Genomic DNA, 20,642 nt, shown 5'->3' on the forward strand with positions numbered 1-20,642 from the left:
TGCTGGGCTGTGGCCCTGACAGCCCCTGCCTGCTGGGCTGTGGCCCTGACAGCCCCTGCCTGTTGGGCTGTGGCCCTGACAGCCCCTGCCTGCTGGGCTGTGGCCCTGACAGCCCCTTCTTGTTCAGCTGCGGCCCTAACAGCCACTTCTTGTCCGCCATGGCACCCCTGGCCACAGGGCGACCAGCGGCTTCAGTGGTTTGTTGTCCCAGCCGCTCTGGTCGCCAGGAGACCGTTACCAGGCGCAGCCGCGCTCTGTGCAGAGGCGGGTCCACGCGCGCACCCCTGCGCAGCCCGCGTTCTCCCAGGATGGGCCACCAGGTTGCATTCTTTTTTGTGGTAAGAGAACTGTTCCAGTGTATGGGCACACCACAATTTATTGATCCATTCGTCTTTTGATGAACTTTTGGGTTGTTTCCCGTTTGAGGCTGTTTGCAAATCAAGCTACCATGAATATTTCATGTGTTCATGTCTTTGTACACATACTTTCATTGCTCTGGGGTCAGTTTTAGCTAGGAATTGAAAGGCAGGAGCATATGATAGGTGTTTTTCCCCCCCTTATGTACTCACAGCCATCAAGTTTCAAATTTGCCCAAATATGGGTGAGGTGAGTGAGATATTCCCTTTGGGTATAAAATTTAAGGTGGCACCAAAAAAAACACACACAAAAAAACCCCTTAGCAATCAAGATCAATTATGCTTCAAAGTAATATTTTCAAAAATAATCAGAAAAAGAGTGCCATGCTGTGACATATTAAAGCCTGAAGATAGGATCTATTTTAAAATAGGTCCTTTCTTTATTTAAAACTGATGTATTGTTCACCGTGTATTTTCTATTTTTATAAATATATTTTACCTTTTTTGCATACTGTTATGTTGTTTGGAAACAGTTTGATCCTTTTGGTTCCTTTTTAAGATTTGATAGAAACAAACAGAGCAGTTCCCTATTATATTATACTGTATGGCTAAATAATGTTGTTATGTTACATGGTTAACTATTCCTCACTACTGCAGCAAGACCCTTCCATGTAAATTATTCAATGCCCTGTGAATCTTGAGATTTTATAGTCTGGCTGACAGTAAAGGTCACTATTTCAGGCCCTGTGTCTTAGGTATTGTTATTAATAATCCATTTAAGTGGTTTATTTCTTGGCTTCTAATAATGTACTCACACACAAGCTGATCAGTAACCAGATGAATAATTAGTGTGGGATACAATGTTCTGTAGTTCCCTCTCTTTCTGACATTTTCCTCTTTGGTCCTCTGTCTTGAGAACTCTACCAACCTTGTTCTCTAGAGTCTCTTAGCTCCATCTCCTCTACATAGTGAGATTGCTGTTCTTTGCCAGGGTTCCCCTCCCTGAGCTGTGGACTAGAAACTCAAGTAATGTGAAACAATCATAGGACTCACCTCATTTATTTCCTGTCTCTCAGGGATTAGTCTTTGCTTCCAGATGTCCAGTGTCTTCCAAACTGTTATCTTATTTTCATCCATTTTTAAGGTGTTCCAGAGCATAAATCTGATCCCTGTTACTGTATTTTGGCCAGAACAGAAAATATAATTTACTTTCTTTTGGCTTTGTCTCTATCAACATGTGCGTCTGCCTTCTCAAAGGTCACCGAAGACTTCTAAATCAAATACTGTATTAAATTCTTACTGTTCTCCGTTATTAGAAATTATAGATCACACCCACATTATTGAAACAAATACCTCTCTTAAAATCCATACTAGTCTATTTTTCTTTTTTCCCTAATACTTAGGATACTCATCTATTTTATTATTTTTAAAAATTTTATTTTTGTTTAAAATATTACAGATGTCCCTTTTTCTCCCCAATGACCCACTCCACCCCGTCCCAACCCCCTCCCTAACCCCTCTCCCCACCATTGTCTGTGTCCTTGGGTTGTGCATATATGCATATAAATTATTTGGTTACTCTCTCCCCCTCTACCCACCTGCCCTCCTCCATCCCTCTCACATTTGTCAGTCTCATCTATGCTTCCATGTCATTGAATCTATTCTGTTCATCAGTTTATTAAATTCTTTAGATTCCACATATAAGCAAGATCATGTGATGTTCTCATCTATTTTAAAATCCATGAAATAAATACTAAAATCTTTAGCATACAACATTAGGCATTTTACAGTTTTGATGCAGCATAGCTTTTTTTTGTCATAGCCAATAATACTCTAATACACAAATCACAGATTAGATGTAATTCTTCAAACATGGCAGCAACTTGTACCTTTTCTTAAAATAATTTTTTTTCATTCATTCAGTTATTCAGCACACATTTGTTCAGTTCTCATTTTGTATGAGGCAGTGCGTTAGATCCTCAAATTATTGCAATTAAAGGTACAAACACTATATTTTCCCTATAATAAAATTTCTATCAATTCTTTGCTAGATAAAATAAGTTTTTCCATATGAATTATTTTAAAGATTTTGTTCAGACTTCACCCTTGAAGTACATTCTTTCTGAGTAACTGTTAAGTGAGGCAGGTTAAGATTGCAAATCAATGAAATAGAATTAAATATATTAATACAACTAAGATGGCTTAATATTGATATCAGAAGTTAAACTATGAAGCAAATGGAAAAAAAAATTCAGTGACCATGATTCAGTGGGAACTTGGTCTGGTCTAGCAATCATTGCTGGTAACTTTCTATTATTATTATTTCCTGCAGTATGAAACACAGGCAGAATATCTCCATTTAAGGTCAAGAACAAAGTGACACTTTCATATAAAAAAAATACAATTAGCCTGGCCGGGTGTGGCTCAGCAGTTGAGCATCGACCTAGGATCCAGGAGATCAAGGTCTGATTCCCGGTCAGGGCACATGCCCGGGTTGCAGGCTTGATCCCCAGTTGTGAGCGTGTGGGAGGCAGCCGATCAATGATGACTCTCATTATTGATGTTTCATCTCTCTCTCTCTCCCCCTTCCTCTCTCTGAAATCAATAAAGATATATTTAAAAGTAAAATAAAATAATAAAATTAAAAAAGACAGCCTAAAGTTAATGCCCAGTGTAGGAAAACATCTGATATTCGCACACCTTTAAAAGTTCACTATTGTCCCACTTTATCATATGGCATATGCTTTTTCCAAAAGAGGAAAGATAGATATACAACAGAAATTATATATACCCATTATTAAAATTATCAAGTGAAATGTAATGAATGAGCTCCAGGTGTTCCAAGTAATGTTTCCAGAGCTCACTTCACTCTCAAATAAAAGAGATGGCATTACTATATGAAAATCAGCATCTTCCAAGTATCCACCCTACTCTGGCTATGGAAGTAAACATTAGGAGTTATGGCTGTTGAAAAAGAGCCTACTGTCGTAGGTTAACATCTTCCAAAGCAAATATTTCTGAAGAGTCATTATTGATGTAGAATGCTTATCTTTCTCAATTGTCCCATTTTTTGCTTCTTAAACAAATAGAGAATATGTGAATATTGTGTCCTAAAGGTAGCTGTTACCCTAACTTTGATCATTTATATGAACATACAGTAAAAACATTTTTGATACCTTGTAATCTAGCAAAATTTTTCAACATCACATTATTCCACAAACTTCCCCTTTTAGTTTTCATTTTGATTTTTTTAATTCAAAATGACATTGTTAATTATTTCTCTGTATTCTCGGCTTCTATGTGTCACTTATCTGTCCTTTGACATCTATTGGTATATAATTATGTTTCTACTTAGCCATCTACTGTTCTCAGTTTTCCAAATTTAGTCTCTTTTTAATATTTCATCATAAGTTATTCAAGACATACATCATTTTATCCATCTTCTCTGAACTTCAGTTTCATCTAATTTTGACCTTAGTTTTCACTAAAGAAACATGTAGAGTTTGTTCTTGCTGAAATATCAAGGAAGTTCATATTTTACTTTAATAATCAAATGAAAAGAACATGACTGAAATTCTAGATTTATTTCTGAACTTGCAAAAGGAAACACAACCAAGATGTTGTGGTATGTAAAGTGTGGTGATATAGGAGAAAAGAATCAGCCAATGTAATATTGCAAGCATAATACAATAATCACAGACGAAAACATAGTCCTTCACAATTAATTATAATGTGATACTTTCTACTTTATCAGGGAAAATTTCTTCTATATCTAGTTTTTGAATATATATTTTTTTATTATGAAGGAGTGTCAAATGTTGTCATTTCTTTCCCTCTATTTATTGAGATGATCATGTGGTTTTTGACTTTTATTCTTTTGATAAGGTATATTACATTAGTTGTATTTTGGATGTTAAACTCACCTTGCATTCCTTAGATATATCCCTTATGGTCATGGTATATGTTCCTTTTTATATGTTGCAGAATGTGGTTTGCTAGTATTTTGGTAAGGACTTTCTTTGTGACAGTAGCCAATTAAATTCAAGAGCCTCTACAGGGATAGTTTTTTGTTTTTTTTTTAAATCCTCACCCAAGGATATATTTTTATTGATTTGAGAGAGAGAGGAAGAGAGAGAGAGAAACCTTGATGTGAGAGAGAAACATCAATCAGTTGCCTCCTGTATGTACGCTGACCAGGGATGGAACCAGCAATCTGGGTATGTGCCCTGATGCGGAATCAAACCCACAAACTTTTGGTGTACGAGATGATACTCCAACCAACTGAGCCACACCAGCCAGGACTACAGGGGTAATTTTTTTGTTTGTTTGTTTTTTGTTGTTTTTTTAAGTATATCTTTATTGATTTCAAAAAGAGGAAAGGCGAGGGAGACAGAGAGACAGAAACATCAATGATGAGAGAGTCATTGATCGAGCCCATAACCCGGGCATGTGCCCTGGCCGGGAATCGAACCCTGATCGCCTGGATCCCAGGTCAATGCTCAACCGCTGAGCCACGCCCGGCCGGGCGACGGGTAGTTTTTGAGGCCAGTCTTTGAGGGGTTTTTTCTTGCTCTTCTTGGGTGTCTCTTTTCCTGGTTCTTCTGGTAAACTAATTGGCATGTGGTTTAGCTTGAAGTTTTTTTTTAAACCAGAACATTTATTGTGTGATTTATCATTGAAATCCTTAAGATCAACTGGATGCTGTAATAGCTGCCCTCTTGGGTTTAGGTGTTATTCCTTCACAGACTCCACACCTGAATCTGTGGTATACAGTTTTTAGGTGCCTTATTTGACCAGTCCCAGTGATATTTCATCTTTTAGCCTTGGCACTCTAGTTATACTTTCTTTTCCACTTGGCAGGGTAGCCACACTTGCCACAGGTTGACTTCTAAAGGTGGTAGACCTTTGAGCCACAGCAGTGGCACAATGTATGCGTCTTATTTCAACCCTTTCAAAATAACGATATTCCCTTCATCATCTCACTTCTGTAGCTGAGACCCTAGCTTGAAGTTTTCATAGAGCTACCAGATTCTTCTTTATGCTTACCACCCGAACCTCCATTGTTGTTGAAATCAACATTATGCTTGAACTTGCTCAATCTGTGTTTCAAACAAAGTCAGCTCCTTTGGAAAGGGCTTGGAAAATCTCTGTTCTTATGGAATGTCTCTTCCTACTGTGCAAAATCTCTATGCCATTACTCTGGAGTTGGGGACTGGCATGATAACCCTGCTTTACAAGCAGGCCATTGGGTTGGGCAGTAGCCTTTGATCTTCCCCATTTGTTTCTCCTGTTGTGGAATTTCCACCCAATGAGTGAGATGGGGCAAGGGCTATTGGTTCTCCAGGATTCTTAGCCTGCTATGCTTAGGATAGAACCTCTGCTCTACAGGTAAAGGTTTTAAATGTTTTTTTAAAAAAATAATTTTTACCAGTTATGGTTGTTTTCTTGAGGATCAGATCCATTTTTCATATCACCATTCCCTAAGTGCTAGTGTAGGAATAATCTTGAGGTTGATTCTGACCATATGACTTTCTTCCTTGAATAATACTGCTTTCTCATTACTGTCTAAACAAGTGTTATTTTCTAAATATGATAATGTGCTATCAGCCTTTCTCTGTGATCTAGGCACAGAGAATGATGCACCATGTCCTGAAAACACCTGTACCTTTTAGTATTTATACCATTAAAATGAATCTTTCTGCATTTCTCTTTTGTCCACCTCTGTCAGGAGTTGTCACAGTGTTTGAAGGATCCCTCAAATACCACCTTCTCCTCTGTGAATCCTTTTGCAATCTCAGGAGGCAAAAGGATATTTCTGTCATCACCTATATTAGCAGTTAGAAATTCTCCCATAGCCGTTATCCAGTTGAACTGTGCTTCAGAGTCATTTTATGTGTACTTTTGAAATATTCTATTTTGTGAGCTCTATAACCGAGATTTCTACTGTTTATTGGTCCATTTACACAATACTTGAGCACAGTTCCTTGAATAGGATCTAACTTTTCTGTTGAATCTAAGTGAATGTTTTGTCTGAAAGTACTATGAAGCTTTCGTGTCCCTTAAATAAGCCAGTCAGAAAAAGACCAGTATCACATGATCTCACTCCTATGTGGAATCTAATGAACAAAATAAACTGATGAGCAAAATAGATACAGATACATAGACGCATAAGGCAGTCAGACGAATTTCAGAGGGAAGGTGAGGATGGGTTGGGGAGATGAATCAGAATTTAGATGCATATATGCATGATCTGTGGACACAGACAGTAGTGTGGAGTAGGACTGGGGTGGGGAAAAGGGAGTGGATGTGGGGTGGAGGGGATCAATGGGGGAAAAAGGGGACATCTGTAATATTTTCAACAATAAAGATAAATTTAAAAAAGAACTCTAAAATATAAAATATTCAGAATTGATCATGGGACAATTAAAATTTTCTCTCCAATAATTACTTTATTGGACCATTAAAACACTATATTCATCTTCTAATTAGGTGATCTAGCAAAATGAACAACACTGGCCTTTCAGTCTTCACTATGACTGCAGCAATACCATGGGTTATAGTGTAGATTGCATTGATTTACTGCTAAGTACATGAAGATTTGTGGACTAGTCTACACTGTATGCTCTGTTTACTAGTCATGTTAGGTCACAATGTTGCTTCTGTTTGCAATGGATTTACTGAGTTAAGGGGAAAGTAAAATCTTTTCCTTCGAGGAGCTCTAACATCATATTTACTTTTACTTTGGTTAAAATTAATATTTATGAAAAAGTACAACTTTACAAGGAATGGCTAGCATTAATAAGCACCAATTTGCCTTGATTCAGTAATTTAGGAGTATGAAATGTGGTTTGAGAAATGTTGTGAACATTCATAGTCATTTAGAGATGGTAAACGGCCCTTATATTTGCCATGAGACAATATAGGATCTGTTTTCTTCTTCATTACAAAAGATAATGGACAATTTGAGTATCATTTTTGCAGTCTTATAAACTTTGTTTTCTGATCTGTACACATTTTGTTTCTGTGGTAAGGCATGATTCATTTCAAATTTATGTTATACTTTGTGATGGGTTTTTAAAAATCATTTTATATTGTTTGTTTATTTTTTTATTTTTATTTTTCCAACTACTAGAATATATTGAAAAAGAATCATGACAGGGAGTATAAGTACACACCCACACCCACATATATGCACACACAGAGAGAAACAAAAATAAAAAATAAAATAAGAAAAGGCCGTTCTAATTTTCTTCTAAAACAAATTTTCCCATTTCAACCTAAATCAGTACTTGAGCAAATTCATGAAATAAGATAGAATACTTCTTTAAGATGGAATCATATTTTTTTAAAGTATGTTTTTGTTGGGGAGATTAAAGATGACAGCAGACTGAGTGGAAGCTACACTGACACTCTCCCGGGACCAAATTGGAATTACAACTAAAATATAGAAAAACCATCCTGAAGAATCAGCTGCAACTGAATACGAGCTGGAGAGCACCCTCATAACCAAGGAGACAAAGTGGAGACCGCACAGAGACTGGTAGGAAGTGCGCAGGGGCAACAGGGCTGGCTGGGCTCCCACGGGCAGCAGCTGAAGGTCCAGAGGGATATCTCAGCTGTGGGGGGTTCCCACTGAGGACTCTGGGGCCTAAACCCAAGGCTGGGCTCCCCAGCCAAGAGCACCAGAACTGAGAAAGATGCCCACATAACGTGGCTGTGAAAAGCAGCAGGGTTTCTGTCTGCCAGGGAGAGACGGCTGGAAATGAGGCACTCTTAAAAAGCCAATACAGAAAGTTTTGCATGCAGTCACTCAACTTGGGCTCCAGCAGAGGGAGGGCAGAGTGGACTGGAGGGCAGTGAGGAAAGTATAGGATTTGGGCTCTGGAGATAGAGATCAGAAGGCATCCATCTGGATGCCTATGCTGAGTCATTCCCCCATATGGCAGAAGACATCTTTCTCAGGCAAACATTTACCTTCCAAGCAGCTTTGGCCTGGAGGGGTAAGCATTTGCCCCACCCTGGCTGGAAAACCTCTCACCCTACCCTCTGGAGTTTCTACAGCCTGAGGCTCATTAAGAGAATCAGATTAATCAGCCTTCAGGCAGAGGCAGACCTCAGAGTGCATTTAGTGTTTGCCTAATCTGCTTCTAGGCCCAGGCCTTGGAAAAGCACACTGTGGTGTGCATCTTGGTCCTGCGCAACAGCACCGAGCCCAAGCGGAGGTGACCTCTAGCCGAGAGTTGTTGGTACCTCCAGACAGGGTACTCAGGGCACATCACAAACCGTCTGACATTGGCCTGCACCAGACACCCTCCAAAAAGACTGAGAGTCCTAGCAGATCTACCTAATACACAGAAACAAACACAAATAGGCAGCCAAAATGGGGAGACAAAAAAACAATCCCCAAATGAAAGAACAAGAGAAATCTCCAGAAAAAGAGCTAAATGAAATGGAGATAAGCAATGTATCAGATATAAAGTTCAGAATACTGATTGTAAGGATGCTAAACAGCATGAAAAAATATCTGGAAATGATGAAGGAAATGAAGAATGACATAGCAGAAATAAAGAATAAATTGGAAGGAATAAGCAGTAGATTAGAAGAAGCTGAGGATCAGATTAGTGAATTAGAAAGCAGGGTAGAAAAAAAATCAATCAGAGATCCAAAAAGAAAAGACAATTAAAAAACAGGAGGACAGTTGAAGGGAGTTGTGAGACAACATGAAACATAACAATATTCGCATCATAGAAGTACCAGAAGGGGAAGAGAATAAGCAAGAGTTAGAGAATTTGTTTGAAGAAATAATGGCAGAAAACTTCCCTAATCTGGTCAAGGAAAAAGTGGCACAAGTTCAGGAGGCATAGAGAGTCCCAAGCAAGAAGAATCCAAAGAGGCCCACGCTCAGGCACATCATAATTAAAATGCCAAGAATTCAAGACAAAGAGAATCTTAAAGGCAGCTAGAGAAAAGAGCTCCCAAAAAGCTGTCAGCTGACTTCTCATCAGAAAGTCTACAGGCCAGAAGGAAATGGAATGAAGTATTCAACGTAATGCAAAACAAGGATCTGAAACCAAGACTGCTCTATCCAGCAAGGCTATCATTCAAAGCAGATGGTGAATAACAACCTTCCCAGACAAATAAGGCTAAAAGAGTTTATCACACCAAACCAGCATTGCAGGCAATATTAAAGGAAAGGCTATAATTAGAAGTAGAAATAGAGAGAGAGAAACATAGGCATAAAGAATTAAAATGGCGCCCAGCCGGGCATGGCTCAGCGGTTGAGCGTCGACCTAGGATCCAGGCGATTGGGCTTCGATTCCCGGTCAGGGCACATGCTTGGGTTGGGGGCTCCTTCCCCAGTCGGGGGCGTGCAAGAGGCAGCCGATCAATGACTCTCTCATCATTGATGTTTCTATCTCTCTCTCTCCTTCTCCTTTCCTCTCTCTGAAATCAATAAAAATATATTAAAAAAAAAAAGAATTAAAATGGCAATAGATAAGTATCTATCAATAATAACCTTAACTGTAAATGGATTAAATGCTCCAATAATCCAATTAAATGCTCCAGTGATAGTGTGGCTGAATGGATAAGGAAACATGACCCAAATATATGCTGTCTAAAAGAGACAGGAGGAAGAATACAACCTTCCAAAACAAAACAAAAGACAGGATGAGAGTGAAGGGATGGAAAAAATTTTTCCACACAAATGGAAATTTTAAAAAAGCTGGTGTAGCAATACTCACATCGGACAAAATAGACTTCAAAATGGAGACCATAACAAGAGACAAGAAAGATCACTGCATAATACTAAAGGTATCGATCCATCAATAGGATATAATCCTGGTAAACATATATGCACCCAATGTAGGAGTACCTCAATTTATATAAAAAATTCTATACGACTTTAAGAGAGAGAAAGACAGCAATACAGTCATACTAGGGGACTTGAACACTGCACAGACTCCACTGGATAGGTCTTTCAGACAAAATATCAACAAGGAAACAGTGACCCTAAATGACACACTGGGTCAGATGGATTTAACTGACATTTACAGAACATTCCATCCCAAAGCTGCATAATATACATTCTTCTCAAGTGTACACAAGACATTCTCAAAGATAGACCACATGTTGGGACACAAAACAAGTCTCTACAAGTTCAAGAAGAGTGAAAGCATATCAGGCATCTTCTTGGAACACAATGGCATGAAATTAGAAATCAGCTACAATAAAAACACTAAAAGACAATCAAACACATGGAGGCTAAATTGCATGTTTTTAAACAATGAATGGGTTACTAAAGAGATAAAGAAATCAAAAACTTCCAGGAAACAAATGAAAATAAACACACAACAACTCAAATCTATGGGACACAATGAAAGCGGTCCTGAGAGGGAAGTTCATAGCACTACAGGCCTACCTCAAAAAAACAAGAAAAACTTCTAATAAATTATCAAACCCTGCAACTTAAGACTTAGGAAGAGAACAACAAGAAAAGCCCAGAGTAAGTGGAAGGAAAGAAATAATAAAGATCAGAGCAGAAATAAATGACATAGAGACTAAAAAACAATAGAAAATATCAATGAAACCAAGAGCTGGTTCTTTGAAAAGATAAACAAGATTGATGACCCTTTAGCCAGACTCATCAAGAATCAAAGAGGGAGGACCCAAATAAACAAAATCAGAAACAAAAGAGGTGAAGTAACAGCTGACACAACAGAAATACGTAGGATTTAAGAAAATACTATGAACAACTATATGCCACCAAGCTGGACAACATGGAGGAAATGGACAAATTCCTAGAAAAAGATAACCTTCCAAAACTCAGTCAGGAAGAATCAGAAAACCTGAATAGCTGATAACTGCTGATGAAGTTGAAGCAGTAATCAAAGTGCTCCCAGCACAAAAAAGCCCTGGTCTGGATGGCTTCACAGGGGAGTTCTACCAAACATTCAAAGAAGAACTAACACCTACCCTCCTCAAACTATTCCAAAAAATCCAGGAAGAAGGAATACTTTCAAGCTCTTTTTACAAGGCACCATTAGCCTAATTCCAAAACCAGATAAAGACACTACAAAGAAAGAGAATGACAAGCCAATATCCCTGATGAACATAGATGCTAAAATCCTCAACAAAATATTAAATCAGATCCAGCAATATATTAAAAAGATCATACACCACTACCAAGTGGGATTTACTCCAGGGATTCAAGGCTGGTAGATTATCGGCAAATCAATAAATGTGATACATCACATAAACAAATTGAAAGACAAAAATCACATGATCCTATCAATAGATGCAGAAAAAGCATTCTATAAAACCTAACACCTGTATTTGATAAATACTCTCAGCAAAGTGGGAATAGAGGGATCATACCTCAATGTAATAAAGGCCCTGTAAGACAAACATACAGCCAACATTATACTCAATGGGCAAAAACTAAAACCATTTCCCCTAAGAACAGGAACAAGACAAGTGTGTCCACTTTCACCACTCTTATTCAACAGAGTACTGGAAGTGCTAGCCACAGCCATCATACAAGAAGAAAGCATAAAAGGCATCCAGATTGCAAAGGAGGAAGTACAACTGTCATTACTTGCAGATGACATGATTTTGTGCATAGAAAATCCGAAAGACTACACCAAAATCTACTAGGTTTAATAAATGAATTCGGCAAGTTAGGAGGATACACAATTAACACCCAGAAATTGATGGCATTTTTCTACACCAATAACGTTCTCTCAGAGGGAGAAACAAAAAAAAATCGCATTTACCACAGCAACAAAAAAATTAAGATACTTAGGAATAAACTTAACCAAGGAGTTAAAAGACCTGTGCTCAGAAAACTACAGGACGTTGCAAAAAATAGACAGGTATATATGAACAAGTGGAAGAATATACCCTGTTCATGGATTGAAAGAATCATAATTAAAATGTCCATACTACCCAAAGCAATCTATAAATTCAATGCAATTTCTGTTAAAACACCAACAGGATATTTTACAGATCCAGAACAAACACCAAAAATTTATATGGAACCAAAAAAGACCTTGAGTAGCCATGGCAATCCTGAGAAAGAAGAACAAAGTTGGTGGGATCACAATACCAGATGTCAAGTTATATTACAAAGCCACTGTAATCAAAACAGCCTGGTAATGGCACAAGAACAGACACATAGGTCAGTGGAAAAGAACAGAGAACCCAGAAATCAACCCAAGCCATTGAGCTCAATTAATATTTGACACAGGAGGCAAGAACATACAATGGAGTAAAGACAGTCTCTTCAATAAATGGCGTTGGGATAATGGGACAGGTTCATGTAAAAAAAAGAAACTAGACCACCAACTTACACCATATGCAAAAATAAACTCAAAGTGGATAAAAGACATAAATGTAAGACATGAAACCATAAAAATCCTAGAAGAAAATGTAGGTAGCAAAATCTCAGACATCTCTCATAGCAATGTGTTTGTCAATCCATCTCCTGGGGCAAGAAAAACAAAGGAGAAAATAAACAAATGGGACTATATCATAATAAAAAGCTTCTGCACAGCAAAAGAAACCATCAACAAAACAAAAGGGGAGCCCACTGTATGGGAGAACATATTTGCCAATGACACATATGATAAAGGGTTAATATCCAAAATATATTAGGAACTCATAGAACTTAACAAAAGGAAGACAAACAATCCAATTAAAAAATGGGCAAAGGACCTAAGTAGATACTTGTCCAAAGAGGACATACAGATGGCCAAGAGACAGGAAAAAATGCTCAAAGTCACTAATCATCAGAGAGATGCAAATTAAAACCACAAAGGTGTCACGTCACACCTGTCAGAGTGGCTCCATCAACAAGTCAACGAACTACAGGTACTGGTGAGGGTGTGGAGAAAGGGGACCCTAGTGCACTGCTGGTGGGAATGCAGACTGGTGCAGCCACTATGGAAAGCAGTATGGAGGTTCCTCAAAAAAATTAAATATGGAACTGCCATTTGACCCAGTGATCCCACTTCTAGGAATATATCCTAAGAATCCTGAAACACTGATCAGAAAGAATCTATGCACCCCTATGTTCATAGCAGCACAATTTACAATAGCCAAGATGTGGAAACAGCCCAAGTGCCCATCAGATGAGCAGATAAAAAAACTGTGGGACATTTATACCATGGAATACTATGCAGCTGTAAAAAAGAAGGATCTCTTATCTTTTGGGACAGCATGGAGGGAACTGGAGAGGATTATGCTAAGTGAAATAAGCCAGGCAGAGATAGATAAGTACCACATGATCTCAGTCATATGTGGAATGTAATAAATAAAGTAAAATAAACTGATGAACAAAATGGATCCAGAGACATAGAAGCATGGAACAGACTGAGGGATCTCAGAGGGAAGGTGGGGGTAGGGGAGTGGGTGGGGAGAGATTAATCAAAGAGTTTTCATGTTTATAACCATAACCTATGGGCACAGACATTGGTATGGGGAAAGCCTGGGGGTGGGGTGGATGGGATCAGTGGGGGAAAAGGGGACATCTGTAATAGTTTCAACAATAAAGATAAAATAAAAGAAAAACTGAAAAATAAAATAAAAAATAAATAAAAATATATGTTTTTATTGACTTTAGAGAGAGAGGAAGGGAGAGGGAGGGCTAGAAACATCAACAGGAGCCTGGCTGACATGGCTCTGTGGTCGAGCATAGACCTGATTCCCAGGAGATTGCCTTTGGATTCCTGGTCAGGGCACATGCCTGGGTTGTGGGCTCAATTCCCAGTAGGGGTTGTGCAGGAGGCAGCCAATCAGTGACTCTCATTATTGATGTTTCTATCTATCTTGCTCTCCCTTCCTCTCTGAAATCAATAAAGATATACATACATATATTTTTGTTTGTTTAAAAAAATTTTTTAAAGAGAAACATCGATGGGAGAGAAATCAACCCCCTTTATTGGGGATGGAGGCAGCGACCTGGGCATGTGGCCTAATTAGGAATCTAACCGATGACCTCTTGGTGCATGGGTTGATGCTCAACCACTGAGACACACTGGCTGGGCATGGGATCATATTATTTTTTAAATTTAATGTCTTATGAAAAAAAAATTGCTCTTATATTCCCAGGATTGTCTTTCTAAAATTGGTAATTTTTATTAGTCGCACCTAATTGAGTTTAAATAGATTAAAAATGTAACTTTATAAATCAGGTGAGATTGCTAATAATAACACATACTATATAGGGGCAGGCAAAGTAGGTTTAGAGTACATGAAACACAGAGTTTATTCTTGTATTATTATTTATTAATTATTGCATTATTTGTATTACAACTGTTAACCTACTTTTGCCCAACCCTGTATATGTAATCTATAAATACAAGGCAACAACATTTATGGGCTCTGGTAAAGCTCTGATTTCATTTTAAAACAATATTTTATTTAAAAGGATTCCTATCTATTTTTAGAATAATTGTACTAATTATGTTGTTTATCTTTATATTTTTATGTGTGTATGTGTTATTTTTTAAATAAGAGAACTGGAATTGATACAACATTGGTAGAGTTGTTCCTCTTTGAGCCTCTGGCATCTAATATGAGGGAAATTTTGCTTTTTGCCTCTGTTACCTCTTCATTTCCTAGATTTATTTGACTGAATTTCCTGGCTAGGGCTGCTGTTCTTTTTCTTTTTTACTGCTCCACTTGAAATATTTATGAGGATAAACTTTGTTGTAGTCCAAGAAAAAAATTTTTTGCAACTATGTATGGAGATGAATGTTAACTAGACTTATTGGGGTGATCATTTTGCAATATATACAGATCATTTTGGTGAACATCTAAAACTAATATAATGTTACATGTCAATTATACCTCAATTTATAAAAGTATAAACAAACAAACAACCCAAAAACTAACCTGGACCTCAGTACTCTCCCAAATAAAGTTTCTTTTTTAAAATGCTTTTTGCATCCCTGGCACTGCTTTTCAAAGCGGCTGATGTTCATTACCTTGCACAGGTTTGGGAAACTGCTGGAGACACTCAGGATGCTCTGAAGAGAGGATGGTGAAGTCCCAAACTGGATAGACTGTGTCACAGTGGTCATGGTGTGGCCAACTACTGAAGAGGTGCTGGAAGGAAAGATTTCAAATAAACCAACACCTTTCCTTAACTTCCACAGCAAGCTTCCCTCCTTCCTCAGTGCTCAAAATGGATCTAGAGCAGATTGATGTGCACTCAGGTGCCTGCCTATCAAGAGAAAAGGTCAGTGTGCATGTTCATGTGTGAGAATGTGGGTATTAAGTATTTAAAGAAGAGTTTCAAAATTTTCCTTATTGATCTTTTGCTTAGCAACAAATGGCAATGACAAAAATCTCTGGGTGTACACACACACACAAACACTCATGGGGAATAGTGAGGGAGAAAGAGAAAGATGGAAAAGCATCTGTTTTTTTGCCTCTCTAGCCTTTTCAGAAGGCCATGTTTTTCTCAGCCCATACTCTGTCTGAAGAACCAGACTTCTGGTTATCTGCTGAAGAGTTTAGTACTTAATCACATGTAATCAACCAATCAGTTATTTATTTATTGGATGGTCACTAAATGCAAGGAGTTTATGATATAACTTCAGGGTTGAATATTAAATTCCTATATTTAAGCTTTCTTCTTTTTGTTGTATTTTGCATTCATTATTCAAAACTTAATCCTCTTATTATTGCTTATACTTTGATTTATCCCTATTGGACATTTTCTTGACTTTTCTTTCCCGCCTCTAATCTGCTTGTTTGTAATTTCCTTCTTTTTCATTTTCTTTCCATTAATCCATTCTGCAAAGGCTTTATCAGAAAGTAAAGTAGAATTAAGAATCCTAGAGGTCTATTTCAAAGTTATTATAATTATCCTAGTACTATTATTTTGAGAGCTCATGCTATGTGTCAGACACTAAAACATGCTTTAAATATATTAGTCATATAACCTCAATGAGAAAAAAATTATCGAAGAGTTATTGGTATTTTACCATCGGTCACATAAATATTATTTCTCTGGATCTTTATTCATCAGTTTAGTAAACAAATAGTTTGTTGTGTCCATTTAGTATCATGCAATGTATAAATTACTATTGTCAAACAGTAATTAGCCTCTTAAACTTTTTCTTAAGGACAACAAATAAGCAAAACAATATAATAGTAGGTAATAAGTGCAGTGGTAGAGATATATCCTTGGCATCTCGTAAGATAAAGACAGGGATGTCACGAGAATGTTTTGATGCAGTTAATATACATTCCTTTTTGAAAGAGGAGTTAACCAGATAGACAAGGTTGGTGTGGACATGGCCATGGGAAGAATATCCTGGGTGAGTGGGAAAAAATATGAAAGATGTCAAAGACATAAAACATATGACATTTTCAGGAGATTCAAAGAAAGTTAATGAAAGGAAGGCCAGAAAGATCACTGGCTAACAGCAGAATTTCTTTGTTCCCCCCAGCTTTAGTGAGTTATAATTGACAAAAAACTTTGTATAAATTTAAGATGTACAATGTGATGACTTGATATACATATATATTATGAAGTGATTACCACAATAAAGTTAGTAATGAGTTTCTGAAGTCCTACAGCCTTGGTTCAAATCCAAGTTCTACCCATTGTTACCTGTTACTTAATCTTTTTATGATTCAGATTTATACCTTTATAATAGAAATAGTTTTAATCCTATCATTATAAAGTTTTGCTAAGGATTAAACCAGTTAATAGCTTCAAAGATTTTACAATATCCTTTATCATGTAGCAAATGCTATATGAGTCTTGGCTGCTATTATGCTCTGCTTAAGAAACTGAAGGGACAAGGGTGTTTAGATTTTTATTTTAATAGGATCCCTGTGGAAAAACTGAGAAGAATGGACAGTGGGATGCATAACTACCCTCAGGGAGACCAGACCAGTGTAGTATGTGGCTTAGAAATGTTGCACAGACAAACTAAGATGGTAGATGTGTGTATGGAGAAGAAGGCATGGTTGTAGTTTGTGCCTGTGTCAGGACCTTTACCACACGGAGAAGGAAAATCTGTTCTGAAAAGCTGACTGTATTGTGGCTCTGTTTACAGAAATAGGAAGAAAGAGTAGGACTAGGGTTTTCATTTGAACACCTTGACTTCAGTTGCCTATGGTACATAGTAATAGAGAGATCTGGTAAGTAGTTGAAAACGTATGTCTGGAGCTTAAGAGCTAAATCTAATTAGGACATTTAGATTTGGAAGAGACTCATCATGAAAAAAAAATTGGAGCACATGTTTTGAACTATAGTTTACAGAAAAATGCAAGAATCGTAAGTGTACAGTTCAGTGAATTTTCACAAAATGAAACACCCATCTCATCACTATATTTTAATCTGCAGATAACTCAGTTGTACACATGAAACATATATTCTAGTCTGAGAGTGGTGTTTTAGTACAAGAAATACAGATCATAAACTAAATGAACTTCAAAATAATTGGAGTTCTTGTGTTTATATAACATTGGCAAAGATATTTAGAGTTTAGAGAACCCCTTATTAAAATGCCATTTTCTTTCCCTTACACTTCCTTTCACCAGTAAAATTCCTCAGCTTATCTCCTCCAGACTCTTCATTAGAATTCCAACTGTCTCTGCAATCCTCTTTACAAACTCTGCCAAAATATCTATTTCTTAAGCAATAATATATTTCTCTTAATTGTTTACTTCTTCTCCTGATTTAGTGTTTCACAAAACTGAGAGAATTAGGCTGTGAATGTCTAAACCCTCTCAGAGAATGTATATCAGCAAAACTAGTGATAAAGAAGGGCCAGAACCTTTTTTACAGGGAGAAAGAAAAGTTTGGGTAAACTCACAGAACAATATTTATTTTCCAAATATACATATATTTAAAAAGAATTGAGAAGGAGGTTCTGGAAAACACCAAAAGAAGACATTGCAGCAGGATAAAGATAAGCAAGGGACATGTGGAATGGAGTTACAGAAATCAAGGGAGAAAGAAATTTCAGGGAAATGGACACTGCCACCAGTGTAGGAGATCTCAGAGGTAATGTAAGATGATCTCCAAAATTTTCAATTGCATTTCATAAATTGGAAACTTTTGGTGATTTTAGGGATTGCTTCTGGTGGAGAGAATAGAGGAGCAGCTAAATTCCAGGGAGTTGGGAAATGCATGGGGATTAAGAAGTAGAGGTAGAGATAACTTTTTAAAAGAAACAGGTATAAGGGTTATGAAAGGAATTGTAAGCTCTCTGGTGATGTTAGTGGTAGGGTCAGGAAGATGCAGCATAGATGGAGAGTTGCTTTTGAAGATCTGAGTGGCTTAAATCAATATTTTCTTAATAGCTGAGGGTGAAAGAGCCAAGAGAAGGGGAAAAGACGATATATAAATCAGAAGAAACAGGTGCTTGAAGAAATGGAAACATACAAAATCCAGAACGCAGATGGAAGGGTTGTCACAGTCATGAGGAAGAACACTCCCTTCCGTGGGACAGGAAAAAGTGGGTGTGACTGCAGACACGTTAGGGGACAGATCAGGAAGGCAAGCCCTGCCTCCAGATGTCGCTTGCTGAAAAACCATCTGCTTGAGGCCAGGTATGCTGTTTCAGCGGGAAGTAATTCAAGGCCATTCACTCCCTGACCCCTTCCCAAGCCCTCATCTACCACCTCCAAAGAGAGGAGGCGTTTATGAACTGTTTAGAATGAATAAGTCTTGCTTGCTTTTGGAAGTGGATGTGTTAAAATTTTAGTTTATTAGAACGGTTCGTTCTTTATTACCCAAGTTGCTAGAACATTAAGCAAGCCAACGACCTGCTCCGTTAGGTAGGCCCACTTTATTTTTGTTTTGTTTTCCTTCAGCCTGTTCTTGCCACTCAGCTGGAATGTGGAAAGTGAAGAGGCTTGAGTTTGGACACAGGCCATATCATCTGTCTCCCTGCTTTCCTGTCCTCCCCTGGTAGCCTCCTCTGGCTAATACCTGTCGTCAGACCTGGGGAAATCCTCCATTCTTGATAGAGATCTTCTGCAACCTTACATCTAAATCATGACTGGTGTTATATTTATGTTTCTCACAATAGCCCGTCTTTTTATATATCAAGCAATTGTCAATATATGTGATTGCATGCTTGTGGTATCTTTGTTGTTTCAATGTTGCTTTCCCACCAAACTATAAGCTTTGGAAAGGTAGGCACAAAGGGTATTTTATTTAAGAAAATAGTTAGCTAATAGCATAGAGCCGGTCACATTTTAAACTTTCAGTAAAAATTGTGTTGAATAAGTTAGAGGATTAAAATAGAGTTTGGTCTGCTTTGACACAAAGGTATTTAAGCCTAAGTACTTCAGAAAAAAATGAAGCGCTTTTCATGTGTTCCATTTTAAGTTTACCAGAGCTCACTGTGTTTGGAAACGGGGCCAGAGATTCGAGTTGCTAAAAAATTCTTATTGTAACTTTAACTTCTCATTGTTCCTTTTACATCTATCTATTTAGAGCACAACCGCCACACCCAGGGAAAGATACGGCTGTGGTTCACAGCAGGCTTGAGATCATTTTGATTCCTTCTGTAATTTTGCCAACCAGCGCTGCAGTAACACTGTAGCTTGAAAAGCAGTTGGGGGAGGGAACAATTGATCATTAGTGATCTGGCTGACATAATGGAAAACACACTCATTAAACTGTAAGAGGACACTGGCAATGTCTGAATGGGAATTTTAAAAGACTTTGATAAGTTCCTCCGGTATTTTTTTTTTCTATTTAATTGGATACTCTCATCATTACTCAATGCCATTTGTTTCCTTTTCGTGCTCTCACTTGATTTACTGTTTCTTAGTTAAAAATAATGCAAGCATGTGATTACAGACAGCCTGACCAGCTGAATACCAGACCGACCAGGAAAAGAAATGAGAAACAGATTAAAATGAATTTTTGATGTCTAACATACTATTAGTTCAGCAGGCACATAAGCAAGTGATTACTTTCTTAGTTAACTCAGAAGTGCTAGTCTAAAGAATTAAGAAAAAAACCTTCCATTTGTTCATTTTCATATTTAAAACTTTCATAGCATGCGAGTGAACCGCAAAAGTGACAAATAACTTGGTTCAGAGGCATAAGCCCTGCTAGAATTAAGCCTAAAGATACTGTGAATCTTTTAATAAAAGTATGTTTTGTTTGTAAAGCCCTTCCTTTTTATGGATAAGGGATAACTCAGAAGGCAAAACAAGTTTTATTTAAATAAAACATAAAAATAATTTCAAACATACAGACACTGTTTCTGATCTCTGAGTTTCTATAGCATAATAGCAACTTCT

The sequence above is a fragment of the Miniopterus schreibersii genome (genome assembly GCF_964146895.1).
Source record: "Miniopterus schreibersii genome assembly, chromosome: X".
Classification (NCBI taxonomy): domain Eukaryota; kingdom Metazoa; phylum Chordata; class Mammalia; order Chiroptera; family Miniopteridae; genus Miniopterus; species Miniopterus schreibersii.